Source organism: Coloeus monedula, assembly GCF_965178545.1.
Source record: "Coloeus monedula genome assembly, contig: HAP1_SCAFFOLD_177, whole genome shotgun sequence".
In the NCBI taxonomy this organism is placed as follows: Eukaryota; Metazoa; Chordata; class Aves; order Passeriformes; family Corvidae; genus Coloeus; species Coloeus monedula.
The window spans coordinates 300,329-322,122 of NW_028120740.1; the positions used below are offsets into that span (position 1 = coordinate 300,329).

The window sequence follows — 21,794 nt, forward strand, 5'->3', positions numbered from 1 at the left end:
TTCTTGCAGATGCTGCGATTGCCTCTGGGCACATGGGCTGAGCTCTCCCTGCAGGGAACTGTCAGCCCTGAATGCCTGTGCAATAACTGCAGCTGCCCAGGCAGACACAGGAAACTATTCCACACATTAAATTGCCATGACCCAAGGCACTCCTGGAGAGAGAGTGTAGAGAGTTACAGCACTGATCCTGCTCCCTGCTTTCCCAGTAGTGCATGAACATGATTTCATCCTGATCCTGAGAGCTCCAAGGACAGTAACAACTGAGGTGCCACTGATGCTGCCACTTTTCTGATGGGCCTGGCCCAGAACCATAGCCCAGCAGGGGTCTGTGGGAGCAGTTCAGTTCCCCCTCCCTTCCTGCACTCTGGGCAGTTCCAGGAGCCATCTGATCCCTTTCCAAGGTTGCCACCACAGCCTAAGCTCCCCCCCCCCCCCCCACTGGGCCATGATGGCATCTGCGTTCCCAGAGCCAGCGAACGGCTCCGGCCCTCGCGCCACTGCCGCACATCAGGCCCGGCTAGGGGAGCTGAACTAAAGCCTGGAACTCTCAAGGGTAAACTGGCACCACAACCACAAACCTCCCTCAGTTGAGAGTAAAGAGGTGTCCCTGTATTTACACACGTCCAGGAACAATACTCCTCTAGAGCAGTCGTGGATTTACTTTTTTATCAGTTGAACTGGCACTGCTGCCACCTGATGCCATTAAATTCTCCATCCCCACAATCCCTGGTTACCCTTGGCTGTGGGGTTTTTGCTGTCCCACAGTGAGTTAGGAGGGATCTCTGGCCAGCCTTGTTGCCCAAGAGCATTCAAAATCCTAATCCTCACTTCTCTGACTACTGAATACCTTAAGCGCCACTCTGCGTTGTGCAAAAAAGTGCCTTGGTCCCCCTGGGAACTGCACATCTCTAACAGCTGTTATCAGTTATTCCAACTGAGTAAAATAATTATTAAGAAAAAGAGGAACCAGTTAAACCTAACAACTTTTGCCTGATGTTTTCCTCAGGAATGAGTTAGGAGCGCAGTAGCAAGGCCTTCAGACAGGCACAGTGTCTGATATAAACTATATCTGGGCACACATAAAAAATAGGTTATATATAAATAGATAGCTATATGCCCTAATATATAATACATATTTATATTACAGAGTTATGTAAGGCATAAATATCTGCCCTACATATAACCAAAACCTCTAAATTACCCCCTGACCCCTGATGCTAGGAATGTAACATTTTTAGGGATCCTAAAATCAAACAGATGCAGGAAAATAAACCATGATTTTATGCCATTAATTCCAAGATGTTTTCCTGGATGTGTGCTGCTGCGTCTGTTTTTCTGTAAGATCTTGTGCCTTATCCCTGAAGTGCACTCAGAATTGTCAGGATCATGAAATCCATTTGGGATTTTACTGTTGCTGCAGTATCCAGTGAGATGAGTTTTTTCAAAATTATTTCTCTTGGACCGAGCACATCTCCTCAAGTTCCTTCTCACTTTCTGCATCCTGGAAATGCAAAAAGGGAAAAGATCAATGTACAGCTCAAGTGAAACAAATAAAAAGCATCATTTCCCTTCTTTCTCTCCAACCCCAAATCAGTTTTTAAGCATATCATGGAATCCTGGAATGGTTTGGGTTGGAAGGAGTCTTGAAGCTCATCCAGTTCCACTCGCTTCCACTGGGCCAGGCTGCTCCAAGCCCCGTCCAAGCGTGAGTCTGAAAAACCCCAAACAAGTCCCAGATCTAGACAGCCCACTGGAAGAAAACCCAAAATTAATTAGAACAGCAGAGCCTGGCTTCAGTCTGGCACTTCTCCTTGACAGCACGCAGAGCTGGACGGAGTGGTCAGGGCACACTCGAGGGCAAACTGGGAGAAATCACGGCGGGGTCTGCCCTGGGATGGAGACCCAGCGCCGTCCCGCTCGCCCCCCCTCCGGCCCCAGGGTGGGTCGGTCCCCGCAGCGCGCGCCCCTTCGGCCGGGCTCGCCCACTCTCCGTGAAGAGGGGCGGGAGAGGGGGCTAAGCAGAAGCTGCGGAGACAGGATCCCCTCATGCCGCTTCTCACCGTTGAAGTCCCCGGTGTCGGCCACCACCGTGGTGTGGTGCTTGAGCTGGTCCAGCGCCGACTCCACCTTCTGCCGCTTCACGGGGGACACCGACACGTCCGCGGCTCCGGGGGACTCGCGCGCCCAGGAGGGACGGTACGTGCCCGAAGGGCACCGGCCCGCGCGCTCCCGCCGCCCGCCGCCAATCCCAGCCTGGCTGGGCGGCAGCGGCCAATCAGGAGCGCGGACAGGAGACGGACGAGGCCGCGGGAGGAGCCGAGGCGGGGCAGCGGGAGGGAGAGCGATTCTGATTGGCTGGTTCGTGAGGGCCGGGCGGGGGTTCGCCTTGGCGACCGTGACGCCGCCATCGTCCCCGACGGAGCGTATCGGGGGAGTCTCCTGGCCCCGAGATCTCTCGGGCCCGGAACCTCCTGTCCCCGGAGTCTCCGTGTCGCCAGAACCCCCGGCAGTCTTCCCCGCGGCCGCTACGGCGCCCGACCCGCCCCTGAGCCACCCGTCCCTCGTGGCCGCGCGGGGCCCGGGCGCGGCCGGTGCCGCAAGGTGGCGGCGGGCAGCCCCTGAGGGAGGCGGCCGTGAGGGAAGGCTCGGGGCCGCGTCGGTGGTGCCCCGCTGCAGGAGCTGAGCGCTCTGGGCTCCCTTCCCCGCCGTTGTGGCAAGGTTCGAAATGGCTTATCGAGTGCAGCTCCAGGCGCTGAGAGAGCCCTCGGCCCAGTAAGGCAGGTGTTTTGGGCTCGTGGTTCGCCTGAACTTTATTTAGGCTGTAAAAGAGGTGATCTTGTTAGTGTGGGCCCACTTGGAAATTGTACTCTCCAAAACATCTACAGAAGGAATTACCAGTTATTTCAGCTGGGTAATTTAATTGTTAAGGAAAAGAGAAGACAAACTTTTGCTTCTGGAAACAGGATGGCTCTTGGCTGGAAATGTTGGAGAATCCGTGTAACAGGCTCCTAGTCATGGGGTTATGCTGTTCCCTCTTTCTGTATGGTTCCACTTGGGACAGCTGCCACAGTCGTTCCCCTTCCAGAGAGGCAAGAATGTGCTTTTGTGCAGCCTTCTCATGCTTTGCCCCTATTCTTAAGACACAGCTATCCAGGCCGTAACATCCTTCCTGTTGAATGTCAGTCCCCAAACCCAAAAGGAAATGTGTGGTTTCAGACATTCTGCTGAGTTTCTGAGACTCTCAGTGACAAAGCATTATGAAAACCCAGTGAAAGAGACGGAGATGGAGTTATAACTTGACTATTTTAATAAATCTTGTACAGTGCATGGTTATATCATTGTCTCCTTCGCTCAGTTACATCAATGTACAGTACTTTATAGCAGTGTCTGCAGGCAGTACAAACAGAACAGATGCACAGCTCAGTCGCGTGGAAATTTGTAAAAGTGGCCTCTGCAATAAGGTCTACTGAGCTATTTGTTTTAGGAAGTGCTCCTGTGGCTCCCGGCTTTACAGAGCTGTCATGTACACTCCTGTTAAAATCCCAGATAACTGTAATTCCCTGTGATTTGCTTTCCTCTACACCCCAGGACTAGAAGATGGTGTGTTTCCTAGCTCAACATTCGTTTTTATTTTCATTTTAGAAACTTTTTCGCCTCCCGTGCTTGCCATCCTGCCTCCCATCTCCACCCTAATCCGGAGCCAGGGCTTCTCAGGAGGATTGTCCTCTTCATCCCTCCCTGACAAGGTGAGTGCCCTTCTCAGATCCTAGCAGGGCTGTGACTAAACCCAGGATCCTCCCCTGCCTGCACCCTAATTCTGCTGGTGAGAGCAGTGTCCTGTTTCAAATGAAGAAAACAGATTATCCATTGGAGACGCTTAAGAATGAAGCCAAAACTAAGGTGCACTGGTGTTCTCAGTTTTAGACATGAGCTCCCCAGATGCTGTTTTAAAGCTTTTTCCATTAAATGTGCAATGACAGGCACAAATTTGGACCAAGACTCAGCATGTGCTGAGAGAGAAAACCCAGCTGTCCCTGGGCTGTGGGCAGCTCTGGAGCTCTGTGTGCTTCACTGCTTTGCAATCAGATTGGTCTGTCAGTCAAACAGAGCTAGAAATGCAATGTGCCAAACTTGCTGTGGACAGGAACTACGCTGCTTGCTTGAGTTTTGAAATGGTGAGTAAATTTTGGAAGCATAATCACTTAATTCTGCTTCTAGGGAGAGGGATTTTCCTCACCCCTATTTACAGATTGCTATATACAAATGCACATAACTTTATGAAGGAAAACGGGAAGTAAAGAGCAACACCCTGTGCTAAATTAGAGGGGTTTTTTTCTTGTGGCCATTTAATTTGTGTTAAACCTGCCTTTCCCAGTGTGCTTTGGGGTTTCAGCTATTTGGGAATCATTTCAGCTGACTTTTTGCAGTGAAAATGTGAAGATGGGGACAAGTGACCAACACCCTGGGAAGGGCTGTGGGTGTGCCTGGGTCGGGAGCAAACGGTCAGGGCTTATCTTCTCCTGGTTTGAGGCCCGGTTTGGCAACACCACCACAACATTCCAGTGCAGGATCCGTGCCCCAGGGAAGGGCTGCACAGCTGCCCCGAGCCCCAGCCTCTGCATCAGCAGCGGTGGGCGGGTGGAACTCACCTATTTCCAGATTCAAATCCCTTTGTTTGTCACTCCTGCTCATTTCTAGGCACTGAAAGCTCATTTCAGCTGTTCAGAGATAGCACTAGGTGGTCCATGGATTTAAGGAAGCAGCCAGACTTTGGGAATGTGTGTTGCCATTCTAGCCTTGTCCAACGAGGGGGCACAGGGGGACAGGACAAGGACAGGCAGTTGTCACCGGCCCTGTGCTCGTGGGCTGCAGGGGACACCTGCACTGAGGAGGAAATGGAAATGGAAATAGAAAGGGTTAGGTTGCCCAGAGAGGTCATGACTCACCATTCCTGGAAGTGTCCGAGGCCAGGTTGGACAAGATTTGGAACAACTTGGGCTTGTGACAGGCATTCCTGCCCATGGCAGGGGGGTGGAATGGGATGAGCTTTAATGTCCTTTCCTTAAACCCAAACCATTGCAGGGTTCTAAAGCCTTATTCCTCTGGTCCAGGCTCCAAGCCTTGAGGCTGGCCTCTCTTGTGCTGTGTGCCACGCCTGCTCTGCCAGGGGAGAGTGGGGAGCAGGGGACAGCCCTCGGAGAAAAGCTTTGGGGGTCTTTTTTTGCTTGAAGCCAGCCCTTGTACATCCAGCCCCGTGTGAATCCTGCTCTGATCGCATGCACGGAAAATTTCAGTATAAAATATATAGTTATAAAAAAAATACTTCATGCAAAATTAAAACACCTTTCCCAGTGGGACATGGTCTTATTGTCAACCCTTCCCAACAGTGTTCAAGGAATTGTCACTCTGATGGCAGCTGGACCCCAAGGGGAGCTCTGCTGCATCTGGCCTGGGCCAGGAATCATTGCTTTCATTCCCTTTTTTTCTGCACTACTTAGGGCTAAGAGCTGAAATAAAGCAGAGAGACTTTAATTTGCAGAATCAATCCTTTCCTGGCGGCGCTTCGTGATTTCTTGGAGCTCCGACTCCCCTCTGCTTTTCTGGAATGGAAACAAAACAGGCAGTTTGGATTTGAACTTCAAGCTGCAGTTAAGTGACAGTATTTAATTAATGCTGTAAAAGTAGAGCTAGTTTCACAGAGATAAGTGATATCAGTAAAAAGCAGATTAATTAGTGGAAACAGGGGGATCTTACAGATTTGCTCAAAAGACACTTCGGAATTTTTACGTGTGTTTTATTGCTGGTGTAGGTTTGGTTGCATTTTTTTTCCCCACAATTGTATTTTTTAAAATGCCTGTTTAATGAGCTATCTGACGCTGCTGGTACAGCCCCCATTCCAGCAGGAATTATCCAGAAAAATGCTTACCTCCAGCTGGTTTTTCTCCACTGTGATCTTGCTGTAGACTCTATTTCCCTCATCACCGCACACCTTCTTCAGCTCCTCTCTGTTGAGGGAGAAGAGCTGAGCTCCAGTGAGGATGCCCAGGTGTTCCACGGTCCTGGGGAGACACAAAGTAGGGAGGTGACGATTGTGCTGCACGTGGCCTCGTGCCAGAGGTGAGGAGTTGGAGATGGGAGGCCAGGAGCTGCAGTGGGACCATATCACGGGGCCCTGGGGCTGTTCCAAGGTGGCAGCTGCAATTCCAGTAGCATTTCAGGCCTTGGATTTAGTTAGTTAACTGTTTATCTCCAAGAAAATATTTATACCAGAGAAAGGGAGTGACTTTGGGCTCTGAACATTCTGGTTATAGAGCCTGGATTGAACAGGGTTGAAATCTAATTTGCAACACAGGCTCTGTAAGTAAATCCAAGTGGCTTGTCCCAGGTGAGATGGTGCCGGTGGCCTCCCCCGCTCCTTCTCCAGGGAAGGACGAGCATTGCACGTGGCAATAGGGCAAATCTTACTCTTTGCTGAATGACTTGGCCTCCAGCCAGGCTTTGACTTCTTCAGTGCTGGATTCAAAGGTGAGGGGCACGAAAACTTGCTGAGGCTTTTCCACTTTGAAATTCCTGTGGGGAGGCTGAATTTTATTGTTTGTGATCTTCTTTAGCAGCTCGTCGTTCAGCTCATCCGTTTGGTGAATAAGTTCTGTAGAAACAAGTAGGGAATGAAAGCAAGTCTTCAGTCAAAAATGCCATTAAATGTTTGTGGGGAAACTGTAAGGCAAATGGGGATGTGGCTCAACATTCTTATTTAAATTCAGCCCAGAAAAGTGATTCCCATTTTCCTGTGCCCCTGTGTTGCCATTTATTTTGCTCCCATCACCCCTTGGCTGTTGCCTGATGTGGAAGCACAGTTCTGTGAGAATCTACAATTGGAGGTTTGGAATTGAGACCTTTTCAGTCCTCTCTGCTGCTTCTAGTCACTAATTTGCTGATCACAGAGCTCCAGGTTTTGCTCCGCAACAGAACAGAAGCGGCAGGAAGCACAAACTGGGAATGAGCAACACACTCATGATGGGATGAGCTTGAAGGTCCCTTCCAGCCCAGGGCATCCTGTGCTTCTGTGAAAACTCCAGTGACTCTTCATCCAGTATCGCTTTCCCCATGAAACTCCTGAAGACTGTGGAGAATAACTCAGTGATACGAACAGATTTGTGTCCTTGTATTGTGGGGCTTCCTGTCGTCCCAGAAGGGCTCCTGCTTCCAGGAGTGGACAGGGTGGGATAAGGGGTGAGGTGAGCAGGGCCCCTGATCTCTCTCCTGCTCTGTGAGCCCCACAGCATGTGCAGGGTGAGGGAGTGATGCGGATCTCCTGTTTGGCCGGGAATTCTGTGGAACCACATGAAGGAAGCGGCCAGGCGGGCACTGTGTGTGTGCCGGGAGATGAGCAAAAGGAAGTGAGAGAAAGGGATTGACCTGAGCTGTTCCTTAGACACACTTAAACATTTTGGAAGAGAAAGGAAACTCTCTCCTTGGGAGGAGGAGGAGGAAGTTAGAACTGGAGGAAGGAGGCATGGGGTGATCACTTATTGCCCTGCTCGGCCCGGGCCGCCCGAGAGCCCCGGCGGTGTCACAAGCCCCAGGGCTGCTCTCTTGGCTCTTGTCCTGCCTGGAATGGCCTCCAGACACAGTGCTGCTCCATTGCTGTGATCAGTAAAAGGTGCAGGGGAGCCCCTTGGGCAGGTCTGGTCCCCCGAGCGCCCAAACCCAGGGGAGCCCAGAGTGGGACACACACGTGCGTTCTTTGGCGTCCTGTGCAGAGTGGCGCGACAACATCTCACTGCCCCACTTATCCCCGGCGTAGCTGGCAGGCAGCTTGTGGGTTGGGCTGGATGGGCCATAGCCCCTGGGGCTCAGGTCTCCTTTGTACCTCTGGTTAGACTGGTTAGAAAGGGAAAGAAAAGTAAGAATTTTTTTTGGTCGTTTTTAATTTTCTTAAGCTTTCTGCCTCACACCCACGGAGGGACAAACTGCCGTGTTCTCCTTGTGCTGATGTGGGGCTGGGGAGACCTCAGGTGGAGCTGCATGGAAGAAGTTAATTTCTGGGAATGAAGAACCCAAAGCAAAGTCTGAAGTTTGCGCAAGGGAATTCCTAGTTGTGCCAAACGTGTTCGATCTCATTGGAAGGCAGAGCCTCACTGCTCCGTAGCTGGGATGTGAAGCGGGACCACTGCCAAGGGCCTGGAGCGGACTGGAAAGTTTTTTGACGTTTTGATTAAACTAGCAGGGATTTATCCAGAAGCCTGCTGGGCCGCCTTAGGCTTTGCCCAAACGCTGCAATACCAAAATGGGGAAGCAATTCCATGCTTCCCTAGGGTGTTTAGAACACTCCAGCTCCACATTTCTGCAGTGCAAGTTGCAGTATTCAGTTAATTCTCACTTAGATGGTGTTTCCATCTGCCTCCACTCCAGTAACGTGTTCCTGGTGCTGAACTGAACTGGCTGAGGGAAGTGTCCATCTTTAATTTAACCCCCAAGAAAAATCTTGATGTGGAAAAATATGGAAAGCAGGAGGCTGGTGCACAAATAGGAAGGATAGGCCTTATTTGGGAAGACGATCGTAGCAAAATGTGAGTTTTATCATAGGAGACTCAGGAATCTCCTGGCTTTGTCTACTTCTGAAGGTCTGTCCTGATTGGTGCATAGTATCCTAAGAAATCAGGGAGGTCTAATGACAACATTATTCCCAGAGGCAGATTGTGCCCTGCAGCTGATACCAGTCAGGTATTACCTGACTACAGACCTGTTTGAGCTCTTCCAGTTTCACCACATCCAGGATATTGTATGGAACATAACCGGCCTGCCCACTCCGGTTGAGCAACTTCCACCACTGCTTATTATCTTCCAACACCTGAGAGAGGGACAAAAATAAATCTGCTGTGGGAAAATGGGATTTCAGGCATAAACAACCAGGATATAGCGGGGCCGAACCATCCGAAAGGTGAAGTTGCCAGAAGGACATCACTGAGGCCAGGAGCTCTAATCAGATCTGTTGCTCTCAGATGCAATCCAGGACTGAAACTTTTCCTGGAAAGCATCAGAATTTATCGTAAGGATGAACAGGAGAGCACCTCTGCGTGCTGAAGAACTCATAGTTCCTACATAATGTCCCTGTTTCTCCAGACCTTTTTTTCCTAATGACTGAGTTTCTGATGTCTTTTTGCATTAAAATAAATAATTAAATAAATAAAAAGCCACATTTTGCAGAGAAACCTTTTCCTCAGGTCACAGATCAGTGTCAGCCCAAGTCACGTCCCACCTTGTCCAGCTGCCAACAGTGCTGCAGTAAGAGAAAGGTTATGAGAAAGGTGCTTTTCAGAGAAAACAAATCCTCGTGGAGGAGGAAGTGGTGATAAGGAACCGACCCAGCGGGGGATGAGCAGGGCTCTAGAGCGAGTTGTTGTCCTCCCTCCTCACTGTGGTTAAAATGGGACCGATGTCTTTGAGCTGAGGAAATGACACAACACAGCACAGGCAGCCTGCTCCAGCTTTGGGTTTGAGCAAAGCTTTGTGTCACTGCTGAGATACCACCAGGGAAAATGGAGTTGGTGCTTGTTGCTATCCCGAGCTCTCTCCTGCCCCTGGGGGACACACCTTTTCCAGGAACGGTCACGTACCTCCAGGATTTCATCCTTCAGCACCGAGAGCTCATTGGCGTTTCGCGCGGTGAAATCGTAGCGGATTTTGGCAAATCTCTTGGGCACAGCCACCCCCTGGGCCTCGAAATTCCTGCAGAAGAGAAGTGGCCTGAAGTTCATTAACCTGAGCTAGACTGTTGGAAGGACTCTGTGTGGAAGCTGGAATTGTATTAGAGGATCATCATAAACTAAAAATATATGTGACAATGTGGCCAGATTGCAATGAATCTAAAGACAGGACAGGGTTGGCTCGAGCTCACAGAGCTGCTGCCTCCAGTGTAAACTAACCGCCTCGTGAAAGCAAATGGTTTTTCACAGACATTATTCAAATAAAAGGGGAAAGGGGAAAAAAAACCCAACCAAGAAAAAAGGAAGGTTCCCATTAGCAAAAAAAGCCTACATGAAAAAGTGAGGTTGTGAGCTATGGCCGAAGGGCGGAGTTTGGTGCTGATTCTCAATCAATTCAGCAAATGACAGTGCATTGATGCAACTGTTTTTTTAGTCAAATTTAGTCCTGATTCTTCACAGTAATTTGCCTCAAGAAAATGAGCCCCATATCCTTTGGTGAGTTCCCTGTTGGCTGAGGCCCAGACCTTCAGGCCGTGACTTCTCAACATACTTGCAGTGAGACTGGCTCCCTCTTAATTGCTTCTTTTTGAAGTATGGTTTGTCACTATCATCCTGCTGAAGATGAACAGGGCTGGTGTCTCATCTTCATATATTCTTCCCCCTCGTCCCCTCTCCTTCTTTTCCCCTTTTTCACCTCTAAATAAATTTCTTCAAGGCGATTTAACCCTGGGATAGTCTAATCCACTTTAGTCCTTCGTGGTCCACCCTCAGATAGATGTGTTGGCACAGAAGAAGTAAGGGTGTTCTCTTAGGATCTGATACTGTAATAAAGGGAAGAGAAAGATGAAACAGGCATTTAATGTTTGTCTGTTTTCTCTCCATGTCATTTCGTGAACATGTACTCACACTTGGCCAAGAGTAGTGCATTCAGACACTGAATATGAGTATTGAAGAGGGGACTGAGAAGGAAGAAGCTTAGTGTTCTGCAATAGGAATTATGCTTTGGGGATTTTACGAATTGTTTCCCTCTTTTTCACCATCATGCTCTTCTTGCACACTTCCTTGTCTTTTGCTATTGAGCGAAAGTCTGGAGGCTCAGAAAGCCCAAGTTTCATCTGAGAAAGATTTCCTGTGTCAGAGAGAACGGAAGGGATTCTGTTTCCATCCTTTCATGCCAGGAAGGATGAACTGCCTGTATCAGGAGGTGCCGAATTGGTTCTGGGTGCTGCTGTAGCTCACAGAATTGCAAGACCCAGTGCTGCAGGAGTTCAAATAACAGACCAGTGGAAAGGCTCAGGGGCCACAAGCTGTGCTGCATCTCTCATGGACTTGCAAGGAACCTCTCCTTTGGTGTCTGTGCAAGTGCTGGCTGATGTGGGCACTAGGATTGCTCTTTTAATCAGGCAGCTCCAGTACCTTTCAGAAAAGAATTTTCATGGCACATCATGAGCCATTAATCTCTTGACTAACCATAACATTTCCTTACTCCTTGGTTTTACAGCATTACTCAAACACTGACATTTGTCATTTCACCAGCCATCTCCCTTGACCTCTAGCATCAGGCACTTGCAGGGGGAAGGATCTGGTCTCACAAATATTTTCATACTCTGATCTCTGTGATTTATTAACCATGAAGTTTTGCCTTCAGAACTCAAGATGCCATTTCAAATAATTTCATGTGCAAAAGTCGAGTTATTGGGCAAAAGGGATCCTTGATAGCTGGGTACAAAGGACAGCAGGACTGCTGTTGCTGTTTTCTTTTCAACTACTGTGCTTGCTGTGTGACCTTGAGGAAATAGGTTCACTGCAGCTTTATGGTTCCGTTTTTGCATAGGGAAAATAAGGGCAGTGATAATTGCTTTCAGTTGTAAAACACTTCAAGATTTATGGAATATGAATGATTCTTACTAAGTGAAAAGTGTTGCAAAGCTGGCTTAGTTGCACACTGTGCTAACAAAATCCCATATCAGCCTATTGACCCCAGCCTGAAACACTCATTAAAGTTTATGGGACATTTTGGTGGATGAGTTGAGGCAGTTGTTCTGCTGGAAATATCATACTGAAAGCACTTTTAAATCCATCATCCGCTTTGACTTTTTTCTCTATTAAAACTAAACACAACTGCTTGCTCTTTCCAGTTTTCTTAGTTTAGTTTTTGATGGGTAAGTACTCACTGTTAACTCAGCTTGTACCCCCATGGCATCTGAGACATTACAGTTCATTCTAGTCATAGCATAAACACACAATAGCTGTTGTACTGAGACAAAAAGAGTTATAAAACATGTAAGATATCCAATGGACTGGTATTAACTATCAAGTTGCATGGTCACTTTTGAATGTCAAATGTTCTTTTTATGGATACTGCATTAATTTAATTTGTGCTTAAACGTTAGCTAGGCTAGACATTGGTGTCTGAAAAGTTTACATATTTTTCCAATGTCAAAATGTGTAAATTTAGTATTAAAGAAACAAAACATATTTACTTGTACTAGAGGAAAAATACTTTCGTAGCAAAGAAATTAACTGAGGTGCTCTTTAGAAATAGGTCTGGCTTGCTTACAGAATTGTTGCTTATGCAGTAAAGCAGATCTACAGATGTTTTCTTTTTTTCTTCCAGATAAAACTTGGATTGTTTGAAAAGTGGGGAGATATTTCACCATAGTACAAAAGAAGATACAGAAGAGGAGAGCAGAATGAGAGCTTTGCAAGTGCCACATGCCTGCAGCCTGCTGTCTTTAGCGATGCTGTTCCTTCCAGTCACTGGAACGTCAAAACAAAATATCCCAAGACTGAAGCTTTCCTATAAAGGTAAACTTTTCAGTAGTTTTTCTGATTCTGCCACTTTGGTTTCGATGTGATACTGCCAGCAGTTCTTTTTGTATTACTAACCAGGAAATACATAATAGAAGCCTTAAAGATGGATGAATTCTGCCTCGGGGCAGTATTAAAATCTGGGTTTTTTGTTGTGTCGGGGCACATGTTTCTGAAGTATAAATGTCTTTTAAAAGTATTATTTCTGTTTGCTCCAAGAGGATGTTAACAGACTATACATAAATTAGAGGGGAGTGGTCCTTGAAAGGCTCTGAGGTGCATTGGAGGCATTCCTGTGTGGCTGGTGCGGATGATGTGACACATGGAGGACATTCACACCTTCCTACAGCATCAGAGAAAGTTGAGAGTGCTGACTCAAGTGTTTCAAGGGGACTGACATTTATTTTTGTAATAATTCTTTTTCTATCACTAAGTGGGTATGTTAAACTCTTCATATGTGGTTTTCTTTCTCCTTGCCTCTTTGGATCACAAAAGCGTGATTCTCTGCAGAATTTCTTAGTCTTGTGTGTAGTTCTTGTTAAGAATGGTACCGTCTGAGGGATTTCAACACAGACATATTTATGTATTAATGGCCAATTTTTTAAAGAAGGTGGATTTCTTTTTGCTTTGAATGTACAGTACACCTCCACAGGCACAGAGATGTGTCACTGACACTTCCTTCTTTAGTGAAAACAAATGCTCTCCAGTTAGTTATGTTTCAGCTATGTCAGCACCTTGCCCTTATGGGAGCTATTTCTGCTCTGTTTTTCAAACTTATGTCTTCCTATGCATTGCAGAGTTACACTCAGGATGGTGTGATGGGACAGGCTGTAGAGCCTTCATCGGGGCTTATGATATGTTTATCATGAGTTTAACACCCAGAGAAATGTATTGAGTAAGCAGAATGACATGCTATTTATTTACAAGCTTCTCTTTTGCTAGATTTGCATGCCACTGTGCATGCTATTCCACTGTGTATATAAATGTGTTTGGATGTGTTTGTGCGAGAGAGACAGAGGAAGCAAGATCAAGGGATCTTGACAACATTTTTATACATTCAGGGAACAGTTGCACTCCCTGAAGCCAATGCATACAGAAACTGAAAGAGCTGACATGAGTTACGAAAGTTAGCAGTAAAACCCTCCTGACATACAGCCAGCCTTCTCACAGCTAGGCCTTTTGAGCTAATTCCCAAAAGCAGCATATACCATATGGCCATGGCATTTACTGTGGATTTGACACTCACGATTAGTGAATCCCTCTCAACTTCAAAAGCAGATAGCCTTTGGCAAAATCCTGATGGATGCCTTTGGCAGGTAAAGAGGGGGAGAAAGAAAAATTAGTGAGGTCAACACAGGGGAAAAAAAATGGCTGAAATCTTAGTTTAAAATAGTGGCAGAGACCTGCTGGGAACAGTTGGGAAAATGCCTGAGCTCGTTTAAAAAGACAGTGAGCAGATGATTGATATTTAGGCCCTGACCCAAACTTTTATTAGCAACTTTATAAACCTTTCAGTTTGGCTTGAGGGATACCGTTTCCTGTCCAAACTTATTCACCTATATCCCTGTAGGGGGGGAAAATCAACAACAGATACAGATGCAAAACAGCACATAAATCTTAGTTTTGAGAGCTGTGATGGAACTGAAAAGTCAGAAGAAAGAGAATTACCAGAATTTATTGTGCCTTGTCTTACTTTCTTGGGGGGTTGGAAGGTGTATATTTTTCCACATGGAACAAGAAATAATTTAATGCTGTTTTTTCACATTTATGTATTGTAAATGATTCCAGTATGGCTTATCATAATTAAACTATATTTTGCATGTTGACAACAGAATATCAGATGTACTGAATATTTAATATAGTTGTGAGAATTAAGCCCACCTTCCTCCCCCCAAATCTTTCAGACAAAACAATTCCAAGGTTTCTGAGAATAAGATGTAGGAGAAATTAACTGTTTTGCCAGTTCTCATAAGATTGTTAGTCATGTCACTGACAAGTCCTGGCATCTCTGTTCTTTGGAATTCATACTTGAACTATCATGAAGAGGAGAATACAGGGCTCTTTTCCTTCTTTATGGAAAACAGATGAGAACTGGCCACATCAGGCAGTTCCAAAAACCTGGTCACATGTGTCTTTGAAGGGAAGGTTTCATCTCCTTTCAGGTGCAATGTGCTTATGGCATAGCTCCATCTTCCCAGAAGAGCTGAGCATTTGCTGGGGCAGGAGAGCTGGAAGTAAGCGGGACTTTGCTCTGCAGTTACTGAATCTCCCAGTTGCATCAATCAGTGGTGGATGGAGGAAGAGGGAGAGGGTAGGGTGGTTAAAGATGTGTCTATAACTGCAGGAGTGCTTCAATAAACCACAGCATGTCAAAGCTCCTTTGTGTTCAAACAGCAATTGAAATTTTAGACCTTCTCTGAATGGCAGTTATAGGTTTCCTTCTTCTCAAGGTTGTCATCTTAACGAATGGGAATCTGTGCAGGAAATGTTAAGATATTCCAGTGAGTGATGTTGGGATCAATGTAAAGTCATACAATGGATTTCCTTTATTGTTTGTCCCAGTCTAAAGATGTGTTCTAAAAAATTGTGCATGTATAAAACTAAAACTACACACAAATCAATTAAAATATGTTGTAGTACAGAATCAAAGTCATATATTTTCCACCTGTGTTAACCGAATACACTATGATCTTTAATCACATATCTTATCCTTTCACATTTTCCCTGATCCATTAGTTGAAAAATTCTCTTATTCACTCAGACTTAACGTTTAGATACTCGTTCATGTCATTACTATCCCAGAAATTGTCACTCCTCTTGTGATGTTTTTAGGGTGCTCTCACTCCATATACCTTACTTATTCTGTGTATCTTAGATACTTCTACAAGATTGAGGTGCTTTTACTATTACAGCTTTAATATTAGGAGAAGGTAACAAACTGTCTTCTAATAGAAGATTATGATCTTTAGAAAACCAGGGGATGATTTTGAGTAATATTCCATATTTTGACTCTCTTTGCCTAGTACTGCTTTCAGTCTAAGACCAACAGTGTGTATTTATCACTCATTTTCATGTAGCTGGAGATAACCTGTGACCTTCATCCAAACTGCAGAACTCCACAAGCACAGAAGTGATATTCAGCTTCCCTAAGCAGCACGTCCTTGTTGTCTGCTGCCTCATTTAACATCCTCATTCCAACCTCTAGAGCAGATGCAGAAGGTTTTCATATACCAGTCTAATTCATTAATGTCATTTTCAGGACAGCATCAGTTCTGTTACTAAAGAATGGAAGGCTCAGTGTCCTAATTCATGTATGTTTAATTCATACAGTGTAGACAGTCTTGTTTCTGTTTGATCTTCTGAGTAATAATTTTTCCTAATTCATTGGGAGGTCCTTCCATAAATATCGTGTGTGTGTCTTTTTAGATTTTACTTCATAGGGAGAAGTAAAGAATAGCCAGACCAGAAGGTTGATTGCCTTCTGAGAAAAAGAAGAAAAAAAAGCAAATTTTTCTCAATTTGTGGCTATCCTAAAATTTTCTGCCGAAAGAGAGAATCCTAATTGCAAATTTAACCCTATTGATTTGATTTACTTGGCTGCTTTTCATGGACATTTTAGTAAGTGTAGTCTGTGTTCTCAGTGAATGCATTTATATTACAAAAGTGTGCACCCTAGTTTCTTGGCTGGGGGGCATGCCCTAGCCCAGATTTGGACATTGTCACCAGTGACATCCACAAACATCTATCATTCCCGTGTGGGAATGTGGCCATTCCCCAGAGCAAGCCATGCTTACTGGGAATGTGGCCATTCCCCAGAGCAAGCCATGCTTACTGTGACAGCGGTGACTTGGTCAGAGGACCAGGAATCCTGCATTGTGACACAGTACAGAGGAATAAGCAGGACTGAAGGCAACGTTTGGCTTTTAAAGCAGGATTTACTTAGCACTGTTAAAAACGACTATGGTAGTAATTTACATCTAATAAACAAAAGCATTATTCTCAGCTGATTTGTTTTTCTCCATATAGAATGAATTAAGATGCAGTCTCATTCTCACTGAAGTCATGGCAAGAGTTTTTCCACTGAAGTAAATTGAAGCAAGATCAAATTCACGCTCCTCACTTTTTTCATCTTACCTAAATAAACTAAAGACAGGTAGTTCTTTCTCCTCTGCTGAAGGATGACAGTGCTAAATCATCAGCTCCACATGGAAATTAGCCATGTTTAAGGATTGTTTAGTTTCACGCAGTGTTTTGCGCACAGGATTTTCTTCCCCCAGAGTGATCCATTCTTAAAACATGGTGAAAAAGCAAACAGAGAACATTTTGGTGCCAGGAATTCTTTTGAAAATTTGACTGGGTGAATGCATTTCCTTAATGTTCAAAAATTATCCTTTGACCATGCTATTTAACAGTGTCAAGCATTCTGTTCTCTATATTGTTTTTGCTTTAAACCTGTTTCATTTTAGAACTGATGAGATGCTTAACTGTTGCATCAGAGCAGTTAGTTTGTTCAGTTTCAGTACAGCTGGCTTATTTCCATGTCATGCATCATTTAATTATACATATAAAACATAGTTAAAATTGTACAGCTCCATGAGCCTCACTTAAACTGTCTGTGGCACTGCAGTAATCCCAGTACCCTGACGGGGTGTTGCACAGCTGTGACTGGTTGGAATGTGGTAAACTGGTGATGTGTAAGAGAGCCTAGAAGTGAGCTTGCATTTTGCAGCTGTGCTTGCTCTACTGGAAGAGGAAGTTAAACCAGAAAAAAACTGCTCTTGTGGCAATATCAGCATCTGTAAATCTGAATGCTTAATGAAAATCAAGGAAAATGTGCTGAGTGAGGAAGTGGTGCTTTTCCCTTGTTTGTCATTTATTAATTTTTGGTGGTTTGTTATTTCTCAGAAAAATCTATCTCAGATTCCTCTGTGGAAAAACATGAAGTGTTTATGTGAGAGTGAAGATCCTAGTATTGGATGATTGTCTAGATATGCAAAAGACTTTGCCTGTTTTGTCTCAAAAATGCTTTCTGGAGGCAGTGATCATTGACACTTAAAATGTACCCTAGCTTGGGGTACATTTGGATGGATGGGCACTGCTGTCCATGTGTATATGCTGTCGACTGAGTATAAACTTGAAGGCATTTATTACATCTTAGTAATGGGAAAAGCAGCAAATTTCTTACAGACATTTTTTTCCTTTTTTAAGCTAGTGAACTTGAAGGTCAGATTCAACTATATGTTGCATTTTCTGTCATATAATTATCATATCTATAATGTCCTGAAGAGCAGCCTCCAGTCAGTGACATCAACAGTTTACACAGCAGTTGAACTAAGAATAACCTTGGAGAACTGACCCATGTCAACCTCTTATGAGTGTAAACTGTAGTTCACAACAGTTTCTGTTTTTTCATGATCACAGAAGGGCCTCAGTTGGATAAAAGAAGAATTGTGTTCAAAAAATACAAAACTATTCTGCTGAATGTTCACTTTACTGTATCTCAGAAGAGGAGAGGAAACAAAACTGAAAGAGTAATACTTAATAAAGTATTTTTGCTCCCTTATAAAAAGAAGGACAGGACAACATCAAAAACAGCTTCCCTAGAAGAATGCAGGGAAGATACATGATAAGTGGCATCAGCTTGGAAGAGGGATCAAAACTCTTTCTTTGATTGCTTTTACTAATGACATCTGTTTAAGCAAATCCAATTCAGAGCAGTTTCAGAAATCCCAAACTTGTTCTCTTTCTGAGCACTATTTGGAGGGCATGATCTGCCTGACATCAGTGTCTGTCTAGCAGTGGACATCTGTGGTCACTATGCAGGTGCTCGATTCACATCCTGTTTCCTTTTCCTCCCTCCCCATTTCTGCAGTTCCATTTATAGGTGAGTTCCCCAAAGAAGAGCTGAGGAACATAGGGGATGACTCTTCCGTACTCACAGTCCTTTGGAGATAAATACACAGAGATAGCAGAAAGAGTCAGAATTTCCTTTAATAAACCAGCGCAATATCAGACAGGAAGGGCCAGGAAGTGCTCCAAGAGCTAGAGCATTACACAGATGGGCTGGGAGGGCTGGGAATGTTCAGCCTGGAGAAGAGGAGGCTCTGGAGAGCCCTTAGAGCCTTTTCCAGTGCCTAAAGGCGCCCCAAGAGAGCTGGAGAGGGACTTGAAGAGCCTGGAGTGAAAGGACAAGGAGGAATGGCTTCCCGCTGCCAGAGGGTGGGTTTAGATGGGATATTGGGAAGAAATCCTTCCCTGTGAAGGTGCTGAGGCCCTGGCACAGGTTGCCCAGAGAAGCTGTGGCTGCCCCTGGATCCCTGGCAGTGTCCAAGGCCAGGCTGGACAGAGCTTGAAGCAACCTGGGATAGTGAAAGGTGTCTCTGGCCATGGCAGGGGGTTGGAACGGGATAATCTTTAAGGTCCCTTCCCACCCAATCCCTTCTGTGATTCCATGATTCCAGCATCTCTACACACATGGAGAGCCAAAGCGCAGTGCAGCATCTTTGGCACCTGATCCTTAAGGTCACTTTGCTGGGCTGATGTTGGGAAACAAGACCTATGGATGGACTGATGAAGTCAGTCAATATTTTTGCCTCCTGCGGTGGAAAACACCTGCGATTCCTTTCCTTGCAGAGCTGCTGGGGGTTAAACAGCAGACAGTGCTTATGGGAATAACCCCTCAGCTGATCTTTGTCTTCCCTTGGTGGTTATTAACAGTGGCAGGGAGTTGTCTCCAGGATGCCCAAACGTCCCAGTGTCACTGTACGTGTCCGTGTGCGTTCATGAGGTTCCGAGGCGGGAGCCAAAGCTCCGGGCGTGCGGATCCATTACCTATTTCCATGTGGAGTGATGTTCTGTTTGAAGGCATCCCCGACCTGTGTCTGCTCAGCCGTCTGACCACGCTTGAGTGAGGAGTTCCAGTAAGGATATCCATTGGCTGAGGAGAGCTGGAAAGGCAGACATGGAGTCAGTGTTACCAGGAAAGGGGAAAGCTGATCGGAGAAAAGGAGAGGGATAGTGGTAGATGAGTCATGGTCTGGCAGATTTTGGTCAAGGTGTTCTCCAGGGAAGCCTGTGTCCCTGGAGCTCAGTTACGCTGTAGGGTGCTGTTGCCTTGGATTGGGAGAGGCTCATTATTGCTGCCCTTTTCCAGCCTCATTTGCTTTCTGTATTTAACTGGGGCAACCGGATCCAACTGAGTTTTGAGCCAACTACTTGTTGCATGCCACCACTACCCCTGCAGCTCCATTTCTCCGGAAAAGGGGGAGGGAGAGTGAAGAGACAGGGACACAGGACTAACCTTCCTCTTGCAAGTGTCCAATGTCTATTTCCCAGGGAGCTCCACGGAAGATTTCTGTGGGTGGTTCCCAGCCGTTGTGGAATTTGGGGATGTAGGTGGGGATGTTCGTGTCTCGGGGCCACTCGGCTCTAGGACAGAAAGTGGGAATATGAGGTGACATTCACGAAGAATGTGTCTTTCAGGGCATCCCCTGAAAGAAGAAGCAGGAGCATCAGGGAATCCAAGCATCCCGTCTGCGTGGGGAGCCTGGGGAGATGGCAGCTCTGTCCTTACCTGGATCTGGTCCATGTCTCCCCCAGGGAATCCCAGAGGTTTATCTCTTTGGGTGTCAGGTGTCCTCTCAGGAAATCGGTGGTGTCTTTAGAAAGCAGTGGGCTGAGGACAGACGGGGCCAGCTCGGGGCCACCGCAGCTGTTGATGATCTGGGTCACACACAAACCACACAAAGAGAAGAGAACTTGCAGGAAACGGTCAAAATGTCAAACCAGGGACACACAGATGAGCAGGAAGCGAAGACAAAGCTGATCCTTGGATCAGCACAGTCACTGCAAGAAACATCAACCTAAGTCTTTGAAGGAGACTGGACAGTTCAAGGGAACATGAGATTTTTTTGGATTGGAGTCAAAGGAAGAGCTGATCTACAAATGAGCTGTTGTTACAGACGAGTGAAGTGTCAGAAGCTGACACTTCAAAAAATGGAAAGTATCTTGCTATTCCTTTGTGGCTCCTTTTCCAAGTTGGGATTTCTGCTTCCAAGCATTTTCAGTGCAAATACTGAGCCGTATTTGCCTGAAGGTGAGACCAGACAGATTCCCAGTGGGGATTCCAGCTGGCTGCCCCTTTTGTTCACAGTAATGCCTTATTGACCCGGTGGAAGGATTCATATTTGCTGGGATTCCTGTATTTACTTCAAGCTTCAAACCGGATCAGAGGCCAGGAACAACCGGCATCACTTCTGGAAGTTCCTGAGAAAGCTGTGGCCAGGTATGAGCAGTTTTCCAACCCTGTTGCACAATCTATCTACTTGTAAGTGTGAACTAGAAATAAAAGGAGTTCCCAGTGAGACCTGGGAATAAGATTTACCAGTTCCAGCGGCCTGAAGAGGAAATGCACCAACTCTGAAGCACGGGGGTTTTGGATGTGCTTCCTTAGTTTGGCCTGAAAAGAGAACGTAAACACAGTTTAACCCTAACCTGAGTGTGCCTTCTCTTTTCTGTCACATGGGGCGAGTGTTGTGGACTGATGAGAAGAGTAAGGGATGGAGGAGTAGGAATCATTCATTTTTATTTTGTGTCCATTTCTAATTCCCAGTGAATTTCAGGTGGGGGGGAATACCCTCTCTGTTAAATCAGTGCCTTTAAAGCTAATTTGAACAGACACAGAACACCTTGGCTTATTTTGAAAGTCCTAGTGAGGAAGGACCAGGATTGCTGGTGCTTCTGCCTCTTGCAGGGTTGAGAATCCCACTAGTTCCATGGATGAAAACAACAGGATAGGTGTTCTGAGGGTCCCCTGGCAAACTGCTGACAAGGGAAAGTCTCCACCAAGGTCTTGCCTGGGGCACCCGGAGCTGCCCTGGCCACTGAAAGGCTCCAAATCCAGTGGTATTTGAGATGAGCTGTGGCAGAATGGAGGAGCAAACACTTGGGATTGATTTACTGCAAGAACTGGGTTTCAGTAACAGCAATCAGCTGAGCTGTGGTGAGAAACCTCTCCAGTTTGTGCTCCCATTCAGCTCCTTCTCCTGTCCTGGACTCCTGGCACTGTTGCCATGGGAGACAGGCTCCCCGCTCCTACCGAAATGCAAAGCATTTGAAATGCCGGAGATGAAACATTAATGTGGAGTGGGAAGTGCGAAACAACTGCTGGCAGCAGGGTGACCCAGTGAACGGGCACTTCCCAGGGACTCGGCAGCCCCATGGTGAGGAACGTGGCAGGACCCCACCACAGTGTCCCAGCTCTGCTGCGTGCTC

At 46.2% G+C, this 21,794-nt stretch overlaps 1 pseudogene across 1 annotated transcript; it reads right to left on the minus strand.

Moving 5' to 3' along the window:
- Positions 1–5,528: 5,528 nt before the first annotated feature.
- LOC309585730 (epidermal growth factor receptor kinase substrate 8-like protein 2) lies at positions 5,529–20,979 on the minus strand (annotated as a pseudogene). Its single transcript has 10 exons — positions 20,905–20,979; positions 20,095–20,243; positions 19,823–19,949; positions 19,353–19,468; positions 9,621–9,732; positions 8,735–8,854; positions 7,737–7,884; positions 6,466–6,649; positions 5,927–6,059; positions 5,529–5,600 (listed from the first exon to the last, which is right to left on the minus strand). The product of its transcript is annotated as an epidermal growth factor receptor kinase substrate 8-like protein 2 (transcript).
- Between the last annotated feature and the right edge of the window lie 815 nt (positions 20,980–21,794).